The sequence below is a fragment of the Hyperolius riggenbachi genome, chromosome 2 (assembly GCF_040937935.1).
Source record: "Hyperolius riggenbachi isolate aHypRig1 chromosome 2, aHypRig1.pri, whole genome shotgun sequence".
In the NCBI taxonomy this organism is placed as follows: domain Eukaryota; kingdom Metazoa; phylum Chordata; class Amphibia; order Anura; family Hyperoliidae; genus Hyperolius; species Hyperolius riggenbachi.
This window is the reverse complement of record NC_090647.1, coordinates 30,403,436-30,425,177: the sequence shown is the minus strand read 5'-3', so window position 1 is coordinate 30,425,177 and position 21,742 is coordinate 30,403,436. Positions and strand designations below refer to the sequence as shown.

The 21,742-nt window shown below is 46.5% G+C and overlaps 1 protein-coding gene across 4 annotated transcripts in view; it reads left to right on the top strand.

Moving 5' to 3' along the window:
• The window catches only part of CHRDL2 (chordin like 2), a 94,411-nt gene that overhangs the window by 26,070 nt on the left and 46,599 nt on the right, over positions 1–21,742 (top strand). The window contains exon 1 of one of the 4 annotated variants that reach the window (XM_068264655.1): positions 4,615–4,807. The exons of the other annotated variants lie outside the window; for them this stretch is intronic. The gene's annotated coding sequence lies outside the window, so the exon portion shown is untranslated. Of the gene's footprint in view, positions 1–4,614; positions 4,808–21,742 lie in introns of those variants that run through there. 4 annotated transcript variants of the gene reach the window in all.

The window sequence follows — 21,742 nt, the reverse complement described above, 5'->3', positions numbered from 1 at the left end:
TTATCTCAAACGAGATAACTCTATTGAAGTTGCCAATGGGTTAAGAGTTCGAAAGGGTGCCGTCTACCCAATCACGTTAGCGGAATTTTCCTATGAGGTTTCCTGCTGGGGTCCGCTAATCTAGACTAGCGCAAGGAGAAACATTGTAACGTGTTGATGGTAAAAGTGACAAATACCCCAGTTATGCATATAAAACCCCCTTTCCCCTCCGGATTCTGTGTTGACTCCAGATTTCTTCTGCTGAAAGGGTTAAAGCTGTGCGTTGTGTGGCAGGACCCTTGCCCAGGCCCTGTGCCCATATGAGGAATAGGAGCGGGCCCTGCGAGTCCAGTGTTTAGTAATAGTCTGTTTGGGCGAGGTGTCCTGCTTACATCTCATTCACTTCTATCAAACACAACCTTGTTTTCTTTTCCACTCAGTCACTGGGAAGCTGACACGGTGGTAATCCTGCGCCGGGTCGCGTTTCAGCCGCTGAGGAGTGATTTCAGTACAATGAAGTGTGGGAGATGTTATCTACACATACCGTCTACTGTACCATTTAACCCATTAGTGAGGAGGGGTCCGGGGCCCGCCGTAATAACGGGCAGGGACGAGGCACAGGTTTTTGTCATGCAATGGGGAATCGCAGATTTACGGCGACCTCGTTCATTTTTATAGGCTCTTTACCACTGTCAATCAACCAGCAACAATCTACAATGTGTACATAGCTGGGGAGGGGCGGAGTTCTAATCTGAGTGGGATTCAGCAGGCAGTAGTAGGTTGCTGAGGATCTATGAATAGATACTGAAGGTTTTTTTTAATGTAAATCTTCTGTGCATAATTAATTTTTAAGAAGGTTATTATTATTATTTATATAGCGCTGACAGCTTACGCAGGACTGTGCATAGTATGTTGTCTTGTCACTAACTGTCCCTCAGAGGGGCTCACAATCTAATCCCTACCATAGTCCTATGTCTACATCAGTGATCTGCAAACTTGTCTCTCCAGCTGTTAAGGAACTACAAGTCCCACAATGCATTTGTCTTTATGAATCATGACTGTGGCTGTCAGACTCCCACAATGCATTGTGGGACTTGTAGTTCAGCTGGAGAACCAAGTTTGCAGATCACTGGTCTATATCCTAGGTTCTCAACGTGTGGTACGCGTACCCCAGGGGGTACTTCTGATGGTTCCAGGGGGTACTTGGGCTTGATATACTTAACTAAGAATAACAAATTTAGAGTTTTAGAAAATGATAAATCGTATTTAAACACCATCAAATTAGTATTTTAGCTAATTAAAAACAATAGTAAATGCTTGGAAATTGTTTAGTACCAATTATCATGTACTAAGATTAAATATATATTTGTCAAGAGGTACTTGTGATAATGTTTACTATGCTAGGGGGTACTTGGGGAGTACAGGGTTTTAAAAGGGGTACATGCCAATAAAATGTTGAGAAACACTGGTCTATATCATATAGTGTATGTATAATAGTCTAGGGCCAGCTTAGGGGGAAGCCAGTAAACCTATGTTTATGTTTTTGGGCGGAAACCCACAAAGACACAAAGGGAACATACAAACTCCATGCAGATAGTGCCCTGGCTGGGATACGAATCGGGGACCCCGCGCTGCAAGGCAAGAGCACTAACCACTACACCACCGCGCTGCCTAAATGCGTTTACACAAAACTGAAGGAAGGATCCTCTGTCTAGAAGGGGAAACATTCTCTCTCCTGCAGCTGAATGCCGCTTGTTGTCTGGGCTTTGTTTTGGATGTAATCTTTGGGTGGTCTGACTATTTTCTTGCTGCGTTTTACCAGGATGTGAGACATTTCTTCTCTCCTTTCCTGAGTGACTAATGAATAAGCCAGATCACCAATACTTGTATTTTTTCCAGGCCTTTGTCAGTTGGAGGGTTATTTTATCAGGCTTATATTAGAGTGATGGGGACTTAAAGAGGCCCTGTAGTGACATGTAGTAGAATGCAGTAAATAATTCTGTATAGCCACTTTTACGGCCATTTTCCTGGTTTCAGCATCAGAAACAATTCCTATATCTATTTATTGTTATGTAGCCCCGCCCTACAGTGACGCGTAACCTAGGCTGTTTAGCTATGTGGAATTCTCCTCTAAGAGCATTCTGGGAAACCAGGTATATTGCAGAACTCTACGTAAACAAACATTTTGCAGAGCTGCATCTATAGATGTCGTCACCTGTGATGAATTTCATAATGTAACTCTGGGTGAGGAAAGATTTCTCAATGGACGTAAATACTAACTCAAAATGTTATAATATGCTGAATATTGTAAAGAAAATAAGCTATTTTATTCATTAAGTTATTCTCAGTACAGGGCCTCTTTAAGGCCTCATTTTCACTTGGGTGATTTCAGCCCCGTTTTAGCAACGCAATCCGATTGGCAGGGACTTAGGAGAACTCATGGAGAAGCATGTGATCAGTTTGATCAGCTGATAGATTTGTAAGGTTCTGATTTGCTGGTTCTGATCATGTGTTAAACCAGGAAGTCATCACAGCAAATCAGAACCTTACAAATCTATCAGCTGATCAAACTGATCACATGTTTCTCCATGAATTCTTCTAAGCAGGGCCATCCTTAGCAGGGACATTAGAAGTGTGTAGACTGCACTGTCTGATGTCCCCCCCATCCATGTGGCAGGATTCACCAGAATCCCAACACATGGCTGCATGCATTTTCGTGCATTTTTAGTCCGATTCCGTTCATTATAAATAAATGGGGTTGCAACCGCATCGGGGCAAATTGCGGAGCAATGCAGTCGACAACCAACTGTGTGTGGCTACAGTGCAGTCATGGCAACGAGGCCTGAAGTGAGAGTGATATGGAGGCTGCCATATTTATTTCCTTTTAGACAATAGCAGTTGCCTGGCAGCCCTGCTGATCTTTCATGCATCAGTAGTGTCTGAATCACACACCTGGAACAAGCATTATCCAATCACACTTCAGTCAAACCTCTGATCTGCATGCTTGTTCAGGGTCTATGGCTGAAAGTATTAGAGGCAGAGGATCAGCAGGACAGCCAGGCAATGTGCATTGTTTAAAAGGAGATGAATACGGCAGCGTCCATATGCCTCTCACTTCAGGTGTCTTTCAGGGTGGTTTTACTTTTATTTTTTGCCTTGCGGTGGGGCCACATCCCACCACAACACAAAAATGTACAAACTTATGTCCCTGTGGCACAGTGCACTGACAGGGTCATATGCATAGCACCGCCCCCACTCAGTGATGTACTCCCTGCTGGGCAGAGTGCACCGACAGGGTCATATGCATAGCACCGCCCATTTCAGTGACGTACTCCTTGCTTGGCAGAATGCGCTGACAGGGTCATATGCATAGCACCGCCCCCAATCAGTGATGTACTCCCTGCTGGGAAGAGTGCGCTGACAGGGTCATATGCATAGCACCACCCCCAATCAGTGATGTACTCCCTGCTGGGCAGAGTGCGCAGACATGGTCATATGCATAGCACCGCCCCCGCTCAGTGACGTACTCCCTGCTGGGCAGAGTGCGCAGACAGGGTCATATGCAAAGCACCGCCCCCGCTCAGTGACGTACTCTCTGCTGGGCAGAGTGCACTGACAGGGTCATATGCATAGCACCGCCCCCGCTCAGTGACGTACTCCCTGCTGGGCAGAGTGCGCAGACAGGGTCATATGCATAGCACCGCCCCCAATCAGTGATGTACTCCCTGCTGGGAAGAGTGCGCTGACAGGGTCATATGCATAGCACCACCCCCAATCAGTGATGTACTCCCTGCTGGGCAGAGTGCGCAGACATGGTCATATGCATAGCACCGCCCCCGCTCAGTGACGTACTCCCTGCTGGGCAGAGTGCGCAGACAGGGTCATATGCAAAGCACCGCCCCCGCTCAGTGACGTACTCTTTGCTGGGCAGAGTGCACTGACAGGGTCATATGCATAGCACCGCCCCCGCTCAGTGACGTACTCCCTGCTGGGCAGAGTGCGCAGACAGGGTCATATGCATAGCACCGCCCCCGCTCAGTGACATACTCCCTGCTGGACACTGGGATTCCCGTTGGCCCGTGTGCATCCTCGCCACAATGCAGTGTGCTCCCGTTGATTGAATTCTTGCGTCGCCGCGGAAAGCATACGGTAGCTCACTGCGGACTTTGAAAACTTCCAGCGCAACCCGGGAATTGTGCTAGGCCCCATTGACTTACTCTGCGGTAACACAGGGTAACGCAACACACTGCAATGCAAGTGTAAAAGGGGCCTCAAATGACACTGGAAAAGATTTTTAAAAAGTTAGATACTTACCTCAGTAGTGGCAAGTCTCTGGACCCTCCAACAAATTGTGTGTAAAATGTTAATTTTATGCTAATTTTATGCTAATTGTACAGTGTGCAGCTGTTGCATGTAATTGGTCCAAGTTCAAGTTTGTATGTATTTGCATAAAATTTGCATAAAATAACTCAGCTCTGCATTTTGATTGACCATTCCTGACTATAATACAGAGGATAGCCACACTAGGAAGTAAAGCTGTGTTACCATGGAGACGGGTGTGAATGAGGTCTTGTTCCCGCCTCAGCTTTGGCCTCTGTCAGGCCTCTCTGGGTCAGGCTGTGGAGGACGCGGGCCGCAGCCTGTGTGTCGACTGTTTCTGATCTCCCACACCAGGAGACTGACCCCCTCCACACTGGCAGATTATACGGACAGACGAGGGGAAGGCTCGTTGTACTAAGGACAGTGTACTCGGCTGTTAGGAGGAAATACTGCATTGTCCTTTCGGCTCAGGTCCAGTAATAGAGTGTGTAATGATCCCCCACTCCAGGTAACGTGATATACTGTGACAGATAGCAGTGATGCCACCGTATCTGTCCAGCAGGGGGCACGCTTATACACCTTTTCCATAGGGATGTGACTACTGTCACTTAGTGCAAAGATGTTACATGTTTTAGGCCCTTTATTATAGGGTATTATGTAAGGCGGGTCATACACTGGCAAATAGTCACCAGATTCTATAACAGATAGATCCCTTTCTGATCGAAACCTGATGAAAGAGGGATCTGTTACGGCCACACGCCACAAAAAGATTTTAAATTGATTTCACCTTAAAATCAATTAAAAATCCATATAACCGCCTCCATTGCTGGCAGACGCTTCATGTCTACCCCCATCTATCGCTCCACCCGGGCACATGCAGAGTGTTGGCAGCAGAGCGCATACTCACCTGTCTGCTGGCACACTCCTCCTGTGTCTATTCTCTATCACCTGTACCCGGTTACCCAGTGGCATTACGTGACCACGTGCATAACGGTCATGGTATATGATAGCTGTGACTGGGATGGAGAGCGGACTCAGGAGGAGCATGCCAGCGGACAGGTGAGTATGCGCTCCGCTGCTAACACTCTGCATGGACCAGGAGGACGAGCAACTTTGAGATGGAGAAGACTTGCCAGGGGTACATCGATTAGCCACGGATCTACTTCCGCTATGGCTACACACCCGACTACAAGCAAGATTTTTCCATACAGAGAGATCGATAGTTCTGATCGATTGCAAACAGAAATCGATTAAAACTATCATCATTATCAGGGTATCAATCTCTGGGCGATCCGATCATAGTGATAAAATCTGCAAGCAAAAATCGACAAAATGTATGGACACCTTAAAGAGGATCTGTAACGACCCCCCACCCACCACCACACACACACACTTACCTTGGAAGGGCGAAGTCTCTGGATCGTAATGAGACTTCCCCTGTCCTCCTTACCCGCTGGGATTCAGTGCTGGCAGCCCCTGAACACTGGCGATGTAAATATTTACCTACAGCAGTCTGGCGCAGGCGCAGTAGATTGGATCCAATCGGGCTCAACTATTTCTGCTTGAGCACGATCGGAGTCATGTGACATCTTCAATCTGTTTCCTGCATAATGAAATGATTAAGTGGCCTGGTTGTCAGGGATTTGTGTAGAGCAGACTGTCAGCAGCATGAAAGGGCTGCTAACAGGCTAATACTTTGGGGCTGATGCAAATGTTATGTTAATTTCATACAGGTTCGAATTGGACCATCGCATGTAGTAAGCTGAAGATTTCTAATTGGTCCAGTTCTAAGCATATATTTGCATAAATATAGTCCCGGATGGGATTGCCCCACCCCTTACCCCTACCTGCTCCAGAGAGGAGAGACTCACCCCCTGTGCCCCCCCCCCCCACTTGTCCTTACCTGCCCCACCCCTTACCGCTACCTTTATTATTATTATTATTATTTATATAGCACCAACATCTTCCACAGCACTGTACAGAGTACATTGTCTTGTCATTAACTGTCCCTCAGAGGAGCTCACAATCTAATTCCCTACCATAGTCCTATATCTATGTATGTATTGTGTAGTGTATGTGTTGCAGTCTAGGGCCAATTTAGGGGGGAGCCAATTAACCTATCCGTATGTTTTTTGGGATGTGGGAGGAAACCGGAGTGCCCGGAGGAAACCCACGCAGGCACGGGGAGAACATACAAACTCCTTGCAGATGTTGACCTGGCTGGGATTTGAACCAGGTACACAGCGCTGCAAGGTGAGCACACTAACCACTACGCCACCGTGCTGCCCCACCTACCTGCTCCAGAGAGGAGAGACCCACCCCCTGTGACCCCCCCCCACCCCACTTGTCCTTACCTGCCCCAAAGTAAGTGACACACCCCCTTGCTCCTACCTGCTGCCATGCAGTCTTAGCACTTACACATTCATGTGTGAGTTTGGTCCCCCTTTAGAAAACAGAAGGAGGTCCTAGGGACGGGAAGTGGGGTAAAACCCTTCCAGTGGGGGCTCGAACAGCAATAAAAAGACAAAAGTGCTAAGCCCATTCCACACTATTGAGAAGAAAAATACAAATTTCTGCTGATATTGAACTTTGAGAATCCAGGAGCTGTGCCTCTTACGAGGGCAGAGAAAGGCTTCTGCAGTGTCATATGGATCCTAGCGTGCCTTACGGAAGAATGAGGCCATGGAATAGCATTGCAACAATTTCTTATTCTAGGGTTACAATTTGTTTCTTGATAAAGAGCTGTGCTGAGCCGTCTTGCTGCACTGGCCTCAATTCACGGAGTTTTATCAAACACTTAATCAAACGTTTGATAAACGTTTGATAAATTACCTCATGGGTAAAATCTAATTTTGAATTCACTAAGGTGTTATATATTTATCTAATGTTTTACCAATAAAACGTTCAACAAATATATAACACCTTAGGCCTCAATTCACGGAGCTTTATCAAACACTTTATCAAACGTTTGATAAACGTTTGATAATTTACCTCATGGCTAAAATCTAATTTTGAATTCACTAAGGTGTTATATATTTATCGAATGTTTTACCGATAAAACGTTCAATAAATATATAACACCTTAGTGAATTCAAAATTAGATTTTACCCATGAGGTAAATTATCAAACGTTTGATAAAGTGTTTGATAAAGCTCCATGAATTGAGGCCTTAGTGAGCTTTTACCCATGAGGTAAATTATCAAACGTTTGATAAAGTGTTTGATAAACGTTTGATAATGCTCCGTGAATTGAGGCCACTGTGCAGTCTTCGAGTCATTAATTCTGTGCCGGTTTCTTCATGAGGTTACTGGAAAGCCCATTGAGGGTATGATTAATAGGGGACCCGTGATTAAACGGTACCAGATGCAGCATGACATTGTCCTGCATTTCAATATAGTCAGAGATAATAAATACCTAGACTGTCTCATACTTCGGCATTGTTTGCTTTATCTATGTCTCCTTGGGGGCTTCTATTGACTTACAGATACCAATAAAACTGCAGGGAAGAGAGATAGTAACATATGTGACCTCCTTACCCTCATTTCTAACATTTCTGCCAGGAAGGAGTCATTCTGCTGGCCCTCGGGAGGCTGTCCTCCTGGGAGGCGGTTTCCTGCCATGTGCTTCTCTTCTTTGTCAGAGAAGTTTAAAGTCACCAGGTCATGATGAAGGTTGCTGTGTGGTCTTCTCTGATGCTGGAGGAAGAATAGACTCGGAAGTACAATAACAGAGGTGTTGTCTATTTTTGGATTTCAGCATGGCATGACTTTAGCTACTGATACAGAAAATGAAGATCGATACCCCCAAACTACAGAAAGAAGGCTGGTAGTTTGTTTGGAGGAGAGTTCTCACAGTTGGATGTAGTTCGGCCTGGGGACGGTGGTAGTTGCTGGGGGGAAGCCTGGCATTTTGTTTAGGGTAGAGGTGGCTTGTATTGCTGAAGTTTAGCTTCAACCTGTAGATAAATGTGAGGGTGTACCTTGTTTGAGGAGAGGTGACATTTAGTGCTAGGCTTTCAGTAGGGGTTACTGCTGAGCTTTGGGTGAAAGTTAGTTTAGCACTAGGTGAGGATAAGGCTAATGTTCAGCTTGGAGTGAGGTTAAGGTTGGTATTAGGCTTTGGGGCCTGGTCAGTGTAGGTCTTTGAGTGAAGTTAGATCATTGTTGGACTTTGAGTGAAGCTAGGTCAATGTTGGACTTTGAGTGAAGCTAGGTCATTGTTGGACTTTGAGTGAAACTAGGTTATTGTTGGACTTTTGGTGAAGATAGGTCTTTGTTGAACTTTCGGTGAAGATTGGTCTTTGTTACTTTGAGTGAATGTAGTTCTTTGTTAGATTTTGAGTGCAGCTAGGTCTTTGTTGGACTTTGAGTGAAGATAGGTCATTGTAGGACTTTGAGTTAAGATAGGTCATTGTTGGACTTTGAGTGAAGATAGGTCTTTGTAGGACTTTGAGTGAAGATAGGCCTATGTTGGACTTTGAGTGAAGCTAGGTCTTTAACTCGACCTAATGTGCTAAATACTACTGCCTCCCCAAAACTTATCATAATCTCCCGTTTTGATAAAAATAATCCTTCACCCACCAAATATAACATAACCAATCTCTCTCTACACCCCTTCCAGCGCACTTTTTGCATACAAACACATATAAAAATGGCAAATGCAAAATTGTGCATGCAGAAGATTGAATTCATAAAATGCCAGAATAAGTGTGTTTGGTCCTATAGTCTGGGACTACTACTCACTTGTGTCCGCAGAAAACACCTACGCTTTTTCACAGACGATATTTCGCATTTTGTGCACTTTTTAAGCCACAAATCACCTACCACAGACTGCAGACACGTGATGTGTATCTTTATGTTGCAGGGTTTTATTTAAATGGGCAAAAATCACGCAAATAAAAAATCGCAGAGTTCCGAACGAATGCGCACATCTCCATAGAGAAGCATCATATGCGATTTTTCATTGGGTAAAATTGCACGTGATTATTTTTACATATTTTGTCCCTATCTTAAAGTGAACCTAAGGTGAAAATAAACTGATGAGATAAACAATTATATTTATCCTCCTACTCCTAAAAATACCTTTTTTAATTTTCCCAGGGTTTTCTTTTATATTTAAACACTCACAAAGTAGGTTGAATATGTTACTGTCTCTAATCAGTGGCAGCCTATTAAGTGTCCCAGAGTTAGAAAAAGGTCAGTAGTTCATGTATGTTATCTCTTCCTGCCCTCGGAAGTTGTATTCTGCCAGGAAAACTTTTATGGCTGTAATTTGCTTATCAGTGATGTTTACTATATACCTGACAAGGTACCGACAAGACAGAAGCTGTCACTTCCATGCCTAGAAATTAACTATTTCAAGCAGCAAAAGAAAACAAGTAAAACAGCCTGGTTATTTATATGTTTGGCTCTGTACATACACCTGTTTATCTCATCATGTCACATGTCGCTTCAGGTACACTTTAAAGAAAATCTGTAACGAAAAAACTCCCCTAGGGGTACTCACCTCAGGTGGGGGAAGCCTCCGGATCCTATTGAGGCTTCCCCCGTCCTCGTCTGTCCCACGGTGGCGGCGAAAATCCTCCCGGAGCGGCGGCGATGTAAATATTTACCTTTTGGCTCCAGCGCAGGCGCAGTATCCGCTCCTTCCCAGGGAGATAGGCGGAAATAGCCGATCTCCGTCGGGCTGCTCTACGGTAGAGCTGACCCGACGGAGATCGACTATTTCCGCCTATCTCCGTCAGAAGAGCCGCAACAGCGCCCCCACTGGAGTCTGGAAAGGTAAATATTGAACAGGCTGTCATGTCTGTCGGGCCGCTGTTCGGAGGGCTGCAGCGAGACCCCCGTGGGACAGAGGAAGACGGGGGAAGCCTCATTAGGATCCTGAGGCTTCCCCCTCCCGAGGTGAGTACCCCCCAGGGGATGTTTTTCTTTTTACAGTGTCTCTTTAAGCAATTGTTTCCTCTGTACTGATAAGGCAATGAAGTGAAACATTGGGACCCCCCTAATCTAGTCCTGCTATGAATCAGAGTATTGAAAAGACTGTTGAGCACAAATGAGAGTTTTGTGACACTTTGAATGTATTAAGCTGTGAGAGTGTTTCGCTGTCCATGGTTCTGTGTGACTAGTGTCTCCAGGAACCTCCCTGTATCCTTGCCAAATCAAATCAAAGATAGCTTTATTGACATGACCAAGCTTCAATACAGGCATTGCCAAAGCAGGGGGAATAGGGGACATGGGATCGGGAGGGGGTGCAGTGAGTTAGCAGTTCATGGACATTTTTTTTTTTTTTTTTTTGGGGGGGGGGAGTTTACAGTTCATGTATGCTCCTCTCTGTCTATATCCCTGCCTGCCTCTCTCTGTGGCACAGGGGCACAGGATGGGTACAGTCACGTCATAAAGTGCAAGCCTTACATTGTTCCAGGACTGTGGGGCAGCAGGCGTATCAGAGCCTGCGCCAGGGAAGCTACAGCGCTAAAAAGTGCAGAAGTGATGCAGTTGCTCAGAACAACCACATTACAGGAGGGACATTGCAGTCAGGTGTAGAAGACCAGCAACAAAACTGATCATAGGGATGGAAGGTCTCACTTACCAGGGAAGGTTAGATAAACTGGGCATATTTACTCTTGGAGAAAAGACACCTAAGGGCCCTTTTACAATTAACCACTTGCCGACCATGGGATTTTTCACTGATCGGTGCTGCGTGGGCTCTACAGCCCACAGCACTGATCAGGAGTGCAGCAGGGCGATCAGACTACCCCCCTTTTTTCCCCACTAGGGGGGTGTCCTGCTGGGGGGGTCTGATCGCCGCCGGCTGCATTTGCTTAGCGGGGGGGGGGGGGGGGCACTTCAAAGCCCCCCTCCGCAGCGTTCTCCACCGTCTCGCCCGCTCCCTCCCTCTCCCTCCCCCTGTGAGCTGCGCAGGACGGATTTCCGTCCTGCGCATTGAAGGATAGGCTTCAGCCTATCATATGCCGGCGATCCCCGGCCAATCAGAGGCCGGGGATCGCCGATCTGCCTTACGGCGCTGCTGCGCAGCAGCGCCGTATGGTGTAAACAGCGGGGATTTCTTCCCCGCCTGTTTACATTTTGCCGGCGAGCCGCGATCGGCGGCTCTCCAGCTGTTCACGGAGACACCCTCCGTGAACTGACATGGAAAGGCCGCTCGATCGAGCGGCCGTTTCCATGGTAACCCGCAGACGACCAGTTTACGTCAATCGGCGTTAGCTGGTCGTCAAGAGGTTAAAGAGAAACCGTAACCAAGAATTGAACTTCATCCCAATCAGTAGCTGATACCCACTTTCCGATGAGAAATCTTTTCCTTTTCACAAACGGATCATCAGGGGGCTCTGTATGTCTGATATTGTGGTGAAACCCCTGAGATTAAGTGTAAAAGGGGTCTTAAAGAGACTCTGTAACGTCAAAAAGATCCCCTGGGGGGTACTCACCTCGGGTGGGGGAAGCCTCCGGATCCTAATGAGGCTTCCCACGCCGTCCTCTGTCCCACGGGGGTCTCGCTGCAGCCCTCCGAACAGCCAGCGACAGAGCCGACTGTCAGTTCAATATTTACCTTTGCAGGCTCCAGCGGGGGCGCTGTGGCTGCTTTCGGCTCCGAAGTAGGAGGAAATACCCGATCTCCGTCGGGTCCGCTCTACTGCGCAGGCGCCGGAAACTTGCGCCTGCGCAGTAGAGCAGACCCGACGGCGATCGGGTATTTCCGTGTAGTTCGGAGCCAACAGCCGTCAGAGCGCCTGCGCAGGAGCCAGGAAGGTAAATAATGACGTCATCTTGTACGGAGGGCTGCAGCGAGACCCCCGTGGGACAGAGGACGGCGTGGGAAGCCTCATTAGGATCCGGAGGCTTCCCCCATCCGAGGTGAGTACCCCCCAGGGGATCTTTTGATGTTACAGATCCTCTTTAAAGAACCACTATTGCGAAAATTTTAAAATTTAAAATACATGTAAACAAATTCAAAGAAGACGTACTTTTCTTCCATAGTAACATGAACCAAAAATTACTTTTCTCCCATGTTGCTGCCACTTACAGTAGGTAGTACAAATCTGACATTACAGCTTTGGACTAGTTCATCTCTTAATGGGGGATTCTCAGCATGGCCTTTATTCTTTATAAAGACACTCCCTCTGAAAATGATTTATACAGAGATGCTGGCTAGCCTCCCTGTTCACCAAACACTTCTTTGGCAGTTGGACGGAGCAACTGCCATTCACTAAGTGCTTTTGAAAATAAAGAAAACTATAAGAATCCCCCATGAGATGGGCAAGTCCAAAACCTGTTGGCTCTGTCAGATTTCTACTACCTACTGTAAGTGACAGCAACATAGGAGAAAAGGGATTTATGACTTGTTTTACTCTGGGAGAAAAGTACTTCTTATTTGTATGTATTTTAAATTTTACGATTTTCACAATAGTGGCCCTTTAATGTGGCCATATATATGTAGACTTTGCAGCTGATCGACGAATCTGATGGAAGGCCAAGAGCATACCTGATCGAGAATTGGACCAATTGTGGTTCGAAATTGGTTGCATGTATTGATCAGACATAGGGAAGAAAGCACCGGAACACCGCTCACTCGGACAGGGACAGTGCTGGAACCAGGGAGGCCAAATCCCTATTGATCAGACATGCTGGAAAATCTTAGGTTAACCTGCTCGATTGGCAGTAACGGCGCACGAAAATTACGAGTGACAAACGCAACAGAAACCGCCAGCCACGTCCTCCCAAACGTAGATGTTACCCTCAACCACACATTTTATCTGATTGCCATTGGAAGTAGTGATGCTCATAACCTGCTAATTACGCCGACGCAACATTTTACATAAATTGTCACAATTACAGATACAGAAGATTTATATTGCGCTTTCCTCCTGGCAGACTCAAAGCCCCAGAGCTGCAGCCGCTTGGGGCACTCTCTATAGGCAGTGGAAGTGAGTCTTGCCCAAGGTCTCCTTACTGAATAAGGGGCAGGCTTACTTAACAGGAAGAGCCGAGATTTAAACCCAGGACTCCTGTGCCGGGGCAGAGCCCTTAAAGGACATCCGAGGTGAAAATAAACTGATGAGAAAAACAATTGTATTTATCCTCAGTCTCGTAAAAACGACTTTTTTAGATATCCCACCGTTTTATTGTATATTTAAATCTAGTTTTTACGTTTTTACTGTTTCATTGTTTCTGCACAATGACACCTTCATTGAAGTATGCTAGAGCTCAAATCTATGAATTATTGACCCTTTTTATCTCTTTCCTGCTCTCAGAAGCCATTTACTGACAGGAAAGTGTTTTATGGCTGTAATTACTTATCAGTGAGGATTATGCTATAGTCTTAAGGCTCATACACACGGGGTACGGACGTCGCCGCAACCACGTGGCACGCGCGTGTTGCGGCGACGGTTCGCCCGTGTGTATGACGCGCGCGCCCCGAACCGTCGCCCGTCGGAGCTGTCGCCAGGCGATTGACATGTTCAATCGCCGGCTACAGCCGTCGCCGCAACCTCGCCGGAACTGTCGCTAGTCCCGCATGTGTATGCGGGCTAGCGACAGCTACCCACACACGTAGAGATGAGCGTAATGACCTAATTACGATTTCGTGAAATTTCGCGTAATTAGTGTAATTACGATTATGGTCGTAAGTACATAATCGTAATGAAGAAGGATTTCGCGAAATTTCGCATTACAATGGGTATTTGTTCATGCCGTAATTTCGCATTAAACGCTACCGTAATTTTGCGTTAAACCGTAACGCTCCGTATAATATAAAAAAGCTGCCGACTTTAAGGGTTAATAGCAAAGCCCCCTTAAATGCTAAGAGCCTCAAATTTGGAGAATATATTAAGGAGATCAGGAGGAATAAGAGGAAAAAATTTTTTTTCAAAAAGACCTTATAGTTTTTGAGAAAATCGATGTTAAAGTTTCAAAGTAAAAATGTATACATTTAAAAACTTTAACGGTTAATAGCAAAGCCTGCTTAAAGTTTAGGAACACCAAATTCCTAGGGTATATTAAGGGGATCAGTGGGAATAAGAGGAACATTTTTTTTTTCAAAAAGACCTTATAGTTTTTGAGAAAATCGATTTTTAAGTTTCAAGGGCAAAAATGTCTTTTAAATGCGGAAAATGTCAGTTTTTTTTGCACAGGTAACAATAGTGTATTATTTTCATAGATTCCCCCAAGTGGGAAGAGTTTTACTTACTTCGTTCTGAGTGTGGGAAATATAAAAAAAAAACGACGTGGGGTCCCCCCTCCCAGACCTCTTTAACCCCTTGTCCCCCATGCAGGCTGGGATAGCCAGAATGCGGAGCACCGGCCGCGTGGGGCTCCGCACCCTGACTATACCAGCCCGCATGGTCCATGGATTGGGGGGTCTCGGAAAGGGGAGGGGCAGCCAAGCTTTCCCCTCCCCCTCCGAGCCCTTGTCCAATCCAAGGACAAGGGGCTCTTCTCCACCTCCGATGGGCGGTGGAGGTAGAGGCTGCGATTTCCTGGGGGGGGGGTTCATGGTGGAATCTGGGAGTCCCCTTTAAAAAGGGGTCCCCCAGATGCCCACCCCCCCTCCCAGGAGAAATGAGTATAGAGGTACTTGTACCCCTTACCCATTTCCTTTAAGAGTTAAAAGTAAATAAACACACAAACACATAGAAAAAGTATTTTAATTGAACAAAAAACATAACCACGAAAAAAGTCCTTTAATATTCTTAATTAACCAATAATACTTACCTGTCCCTTTAAATAAATGATCCCACGCAATATCCTCGGAAATGTTCTATCAGTTACAATGTAACAAAGTTATTACAATGTAACAACTTTGTTACATTGTAACTACGCCGCACCCGACGTCACTCGCCGCTCACCCTAAGTCCCCGCAGCTCCCGCTGTCCACCCCGCCCACATGTGGGTGACATGTGGGTGACATGTGGGAGAGGCGGGGAGGGCAGCGGAGCCGGCGGGGACTTAGCGTCCTGCACGGACCCGACAGAGCTCTGAGCTATATAGCTCAGAGCTCTCTAAGCATCTTTGTATTTGGGCTCCAAGGAGCCCCATTGGTCCTTAGCAGACCAATGGGGTTCCTTCAAATCAGAAGGAACCCCATTGGTCTGCTAAGGACCAATGGGGCTCCTTGGAGCCCAAATACAAAGATGCTTAGAGAGCTCTGAGCTATATAGCTCAGAGCTCTGTCGGGTCCGTGCGGCGGGTGACCGGCGAGTGACGTCGGGTGCGGCGTAGTTACAATGTAACAAAGTTGTTACATTGTAATAACTTTGTTACATTGTAACTGATAGAACATTTCCGAGGATATTGCGTGGGATTATTTATTTAAAGGGACAGGTAAGTATTAATGGTTAATTAAGAATATTAAAGGACTTTTTTCGTGGTTATGTTTTTTGTTCAATTAAAATACTTTTTCTATGTGTTTGTGTGTTTATTTACTTTTAACTCTTAAAGGAAATGAGTAAGGGGTACAAGTACCTCTATACTCATTTCTCCTGGGAGGGGGGGTGGGCATCTGGGGGACCCCTTTTTAAAGGGGACTCCCAGATTCCACCATGAACCCCCCCCCCCCCCCAGGAAATCGCGGCCTCCACCTCCACCGCCCATCGGAGGTGGAGAAGAGCCCCTTGTCCTTGGATTGGACAAGAGCTCGGAGGGGGAGGGGAAAGCTTGGCTGCCCCTCCCCTTCCGAGACCCCCCAATCCATGGACCATGCGGGCTGGTATAGTCAGGGTGCGGAGCCCCATGCGGCCGGTGCTCCGCATTCTGGCTATCCCAGCCTGCATGGGGGACAAGGGGTTAAAGAGGTCTGGGAGGGGGGACCCCACGTCGTTTATTTTTTATATTTCCCACACTCAGAACGAAGTAAGTAAAACTCTTCCCACTTGGGGGAATCTATGAAAATAATACACTATTTTTACCTGTGCAAAAAAAAACTGACATTTTCCGCATTTAAAAGACATTTTTGCCCTTAAAACTTAAAAATCGATTTTCTCAAAAACTATAAGGTCTTTTTGAAAAAAAAAAAATTCCTCTTATTCCCACTGATCCCCTTAATATACCCTAGGAATTTGGTGTTCCTAAACTTTAAGCAGGCTTTGCTATTAACCGTTAAAGTCGGCGGGTTTTTAAATGTATACATTTTTACTTTGAAACTTTAACATCGATTTTCTCAAAAACTATAAGGTCTTTTTGAAAAAAAAATTTTTTCCTCTTATTCCTCCTGATCCCCTTAATATATTCTCCAAATTTGAGGCTCTTAGCATTTAAGGGGGCTTTGCTATTAACCCTTAAAGTCGGCGGCTTTTTTATATTATACGGAGCGTTACGGTTTAACGCGAAATTACGGCAGCGTTTAATGCGAAATTACGGCATGAACGAAACGCGAAATTTCGCGTTGAAAATTACGCTTACGGTATTTTCAATTACGATTTTAATGGCAATTACGCTACGCTAATTTCGCATCGTAATCGCAAATTTCGCATGCGTAATTATAGTAATGCGAAATTACGAAAATTTCGGCTCAACTCTACACACACGGCACACGGAGCTTCCGGCGGGGGGGAGGAACCTCGGCGACAGCTTCCGCCGCATCGCTAATCCCTCTGCTGCAGTGTGGATGCAGAGGGACTTGGCGACGAGCTGTCGCCGAACTGTCGCGCACACGCTCCCGTGCGCAGCGACAGCTACAATTGTCCCCCCGTGAGTACTTAGCTTTACCCTGTCCCGAGCCCGGGAACATTTGTTTGTGTAATTTTGTGCCAAATTTTAGGCAAAGCCCCTCCCTCTGTATGTTAAAGTGGATCCGAGGTGAACTTTTACTCATTGCATATTTGTGTTCCTTTCCTATTGTTTATAGGGCATTCCTCAAGCCAAATACTTTTTTGTTTTTGTTTTAATACTCTAATTCCCTATAAACTAAAAAAAAGCCACGCCCACAGGGTTTCAGAGAGCCTTGGCAGTAGCAAGGGCTCATGGGAGCTCAGTCTGGGCAGGAGGAGGTATTACTAGAGTTGATTTCAGAGGCAGGGAGGAGGAGGGGGGATTAGGCTGATGGCTCAAGATACAGATAAGCCTGCCTCGGTGTAATGTTTACAAACAACATGGCTGCTGTCATTGTATCACAGGAATAAATAATCATATTCTATTAAAGCTGTTTGCAGCTAGATTTGTTGTGTAAACTATCTAAACTTTAGATAAGATATATAGACAAGTTACTTGTTATAGTTCGTTTTTCATCTCGGATCCGCTTTAAGGGGAATAGTGGGAACTATTTTAAAAATGCAGAGACATAGTAAAAGCAGAGACTGAGGAAGGTGATTTTACTGCATTATGTGGACATCGCTGAGGGTAGCACAAGACCCATCGGCCTGAGGTGGCAGAGCACATAACTGAGGCATTGGCCCGATCCATACACACGACTCTGTCAGGCAGATCTGTCAGACAAACGTCCCGCCGCCGGTCTGTGCGTGCGGAGAACTCACTGCTTGTTCTCTCGGACCTTCTCGTGTCATCATGTAAACTCGTGTCATCTGGCCGCGTGGAGGGGAGGCTGCGGAATACGCCGTCTCCCTCGGCCGCGGATTATTGCCTTTGGCCTGGCAGAGGCGAGCTTCATGGAACAGAGCTCATTAAACGCACTCAAAGCAAAACAAACAGCACTTTTGTGAGCACCAGGTTGCTAGTGGAAAGCTGTGAGCTCACAGGAATGTGATGCCCCCAGCATTGCCGGTCCAGAAATTCACACGGGCGGCCGCAAGACGGGCTCGTCTGGGGAGAAGGGCTCCGACATTACTACGTGACAAGGCGGGGCGCTGGGCTGCAAGAAAACAATGCAAAGGGTTTTTTACAAACTGATTTACAAAATCTCACAAACACAACAAGACTACTGGGTATCCTGGGCACTTTAAAGGTGTATTCAGCATATAACATGTCGTCACTGCACAAGACATTATGTAAGTGAATGCCATTAACCAATTCACCACTGAGGGGGTTTTCTCCTTAAAGAGAACCTGAATGAAAATAAAAAGTCAAAATAACCATACACAGGTCATACCTCCCGTGTAGTCTACTACTCAATCACTTTCTCCTCTACTGCATCCCATTTGTCCGCTGTGATCAATGGAATTACCCATACTCCATTTTAAAAATGGCCATTACCCCATAACAGCTTCCTGGTCAGCACACTGTTAAACTGTAATATCACCCACTTGAGCCATAGGGAAACATGGACATTACCTTGCACATTCAGTTGTAACTGACAGCTGCTGATATATAACTGACAGCAACTGGTATATTTCAGTTCTGACAAAATATTGTCAGAACTGGAAGGGATCACCGTAAGAAGTAAATGGTGAGCTTCTGAGAGAAACTGATGGTGAAGTTAGTATGTAATGTTCATTTGCAGCTACAACATGTGTTTATTTTAAATAATTTTACTCGCTTCAGGTTCCCTGTAAGGACCAGAGCAATTTTCACCTCAATGCTCCTCCCTTTCATTTGCCAATAACTTTATCACTACTTATCACAATTATATGACCTATATCTTGTTTTTTTCGCCACCAATTAGGGTTTCTTTGGGTGGTACGTTATGCTAAGAAATATTTTATTCTAAATGCATTTTAATGAGAATAATGAGAAAAATTAAAAAAAAAAATTTAGTTTTTGACCATTATAGTTTAAAAATAAAACGTGCTACTGTGGATAAAACCCACATTTGTCGCGGCTATTAATATATTTAAAATATGTCCCTACTACAATGTATAGCAACAATATTTTTTTGGGGAAATAGAGGTGTATTTTTTCAGTTTTGCGTCCGTCTTTAACCACTTAACGACCGCCCCCAGCCGATGGGCGGCGGCAAAGACCGGGCCCAAACGACCGCAATACGCCCATCGGCGGGGGCGGCTGCGGGAGTGTCTGTGCGGCGATCGCGTCATTCGTGACGCGATCAGCCGCCGGGGACTGGCTCCGCCCACCGTTCGTTGTAACCCGCCGGCCGTTCGGAAGCGCCGGCGGGTTACTAGCACCCGGATCGCCGCATGTAACAAGTATAATAGGCTTTGTAATGTATACAAAGCCTATTATACTGGCTGCCTCCTGCCCTGGTGGTCCCAGTGTCCGAGGGACCACCAGGGCAGGCTGCAGCCACCCTAGTCTGCACCCAAGCACACTGATTTCCCCCTCCCCTGCCCCCTGATCGCCCACAGCACCCCTCAGACCCCCCCCTGCCCACCCCCCAGACCACTGTTTGCACCCAGTCACCCCCCTAATCACCCATCAATCACTCCCTGTCACTATCTGTCAACGCTATTTTATTTTTAAGTCCCTAATCTGCCCCCTACTCCCTCCTGATCACCCCCCCACCCCTCAGATTCTCCCCAGACCCCCCCCCCCAGACCCCCCCCCCGTGTACTGTATGCATCTATCCCCCCTGATCACCTGTCAATCACCTGTCAATCACCCGTCAATCACCCGTCAATCACCCCCTGTCACTGCCACCCATCAATCAGCCCCTAACCTGCCCCTTGCGGGCAATCTGATCACCCACCCACACCAATAGATCGCCCGCAGATCCGACATCAGATCACCTCCCAAATCCATTGTTTACATCTCTTATCTCCTCTAAACACCCACTAATTACCCATCAATCACCCCCTATCACCACCTGTCACTGTTACCCATCAGATTAGACCCTAATCTGCCCCTTGCGGGCACCCAATCACCCGCCCACACGCTCAGATTGCCCTCAGACCCCCCCTTATCAATTCGCCCGTGCAATATTTACATCTGTTATTCCCTGTAATAACCCACTGATCACCTGTCAATCACCCATCAATCACCCCCTGTCACTGCCACCCATCAATCACCCCCTGTCACTGCCACCCATCAATCAGCCCCTAACCTGCCCCTTGCGGGCAATCTGATCACCCACCCACACCAATAGATCGCCCGCAGATCCGACATCAGATCACCTCCCAAATCCATTGTTTACATCTCTTATCTCCTCTAAACACCCACTAATTACCCATCAATCACCCCCTATCACCACCTGTCACTGTTACCCATCAGATTAGACCCTAATCTGCCCCTTGCGGGCACCCAATCACCCGCCCACACGCTCAGATTGCCCTCAGACCCCCCCTTATCAATTCGCCCGTGCAATATTTACATCTGTTATTCCCTGTAATAACCCACTGATCACCTGTCAATCACCCATCAATCACCCCCTGTCACTGCCACCCATCAATCACCCCCTGTCACTGCCACCCATCAAACAGCCCCTAACCTGCCCCTTGCGGGCAATCTGATCACCCACCCACACCAATAGATCGCCCGCAGATCTTCTCTCCTCTAAACACCCACTAATTACCCATCAATCACCCCCTATCACCACCTGTCACTGTTACCCATCAGATTAGACCCTAATCTGCCCCTTGTGGGCACCCAATCACCCGCCCACACCTCAGAACGCCCTCAGACCCCAGCCCTGATCACCTCGCCAGTGCATTGCTTGCATCTATTTCCCCCCTCTAATCACACCTTGAGACACCCATCAATCACCTCCTGTCACCCCCTAGCACACCTACCCATCAGATCAGGCCCTAATTTGCCCCGTGTGGGCTCCTGATCACTCGGCCAAACCCTCAGATCCCCCTCAGACCCCCTTCCGATCACGTCCCCAGTGCATTTATTGCATCTATTTTCCCCTCTAACCGCCCCCTGAGACACCCATCAATCACCTCCTGTCACCCCCCTAGCACTCCTATCCATCAGATCAGGCCCAATACATCCTGTCATCTAAGAGGCCACCCTGCTTATGACCGCTTCCACAAAATTTGCCCCCTCATAGACCACCTGTCATCAAAATTTGCAGATGCTTATACCCCTGAACAGTCATTTTGAGAAATTTGGTTTCCAGACTACTCACAGTTTTGGGCCCGTAAAATGCCAGGGCAGTATAGGAACCCCACAAGTGACCCCATTTTAGAAAGAAGACACCCCAAGGTATTCTGTTAGGTGTATGATGAGTTCATAGAATATTTTATTTTTTGTCAAACTTGTGACAAAAAAAAAAAATCTTCTATGAACTCACCATACTCCTAATGGAATACCTTGGGGTGTCTTCTTTCTAAAATGGGGTAATTTGTGGGGTTCCTATACTGTCCTGGCATTTTAGGGGCCCTAAACCGTGAGGAGTAGTCTTGAAACGAAATTTCTCAAAATGACCTGTGAAATCCTAAAGGTACTCATTGGACTTTGGGCCCTTTAGCGCAGTTAGGGTGCAAAAAAGTGCCACACATGTGGTATTGCCGTACTCAGGAGAAGTAGTATAATGTGTTTTGGGGTGTATTTTTCCACATACCCATGCTGAGTGGGAGAAATATCTCTATAAATAGACAATTGTGTGTAAAAAAAATAAAAAAATTGTCATTTACGGA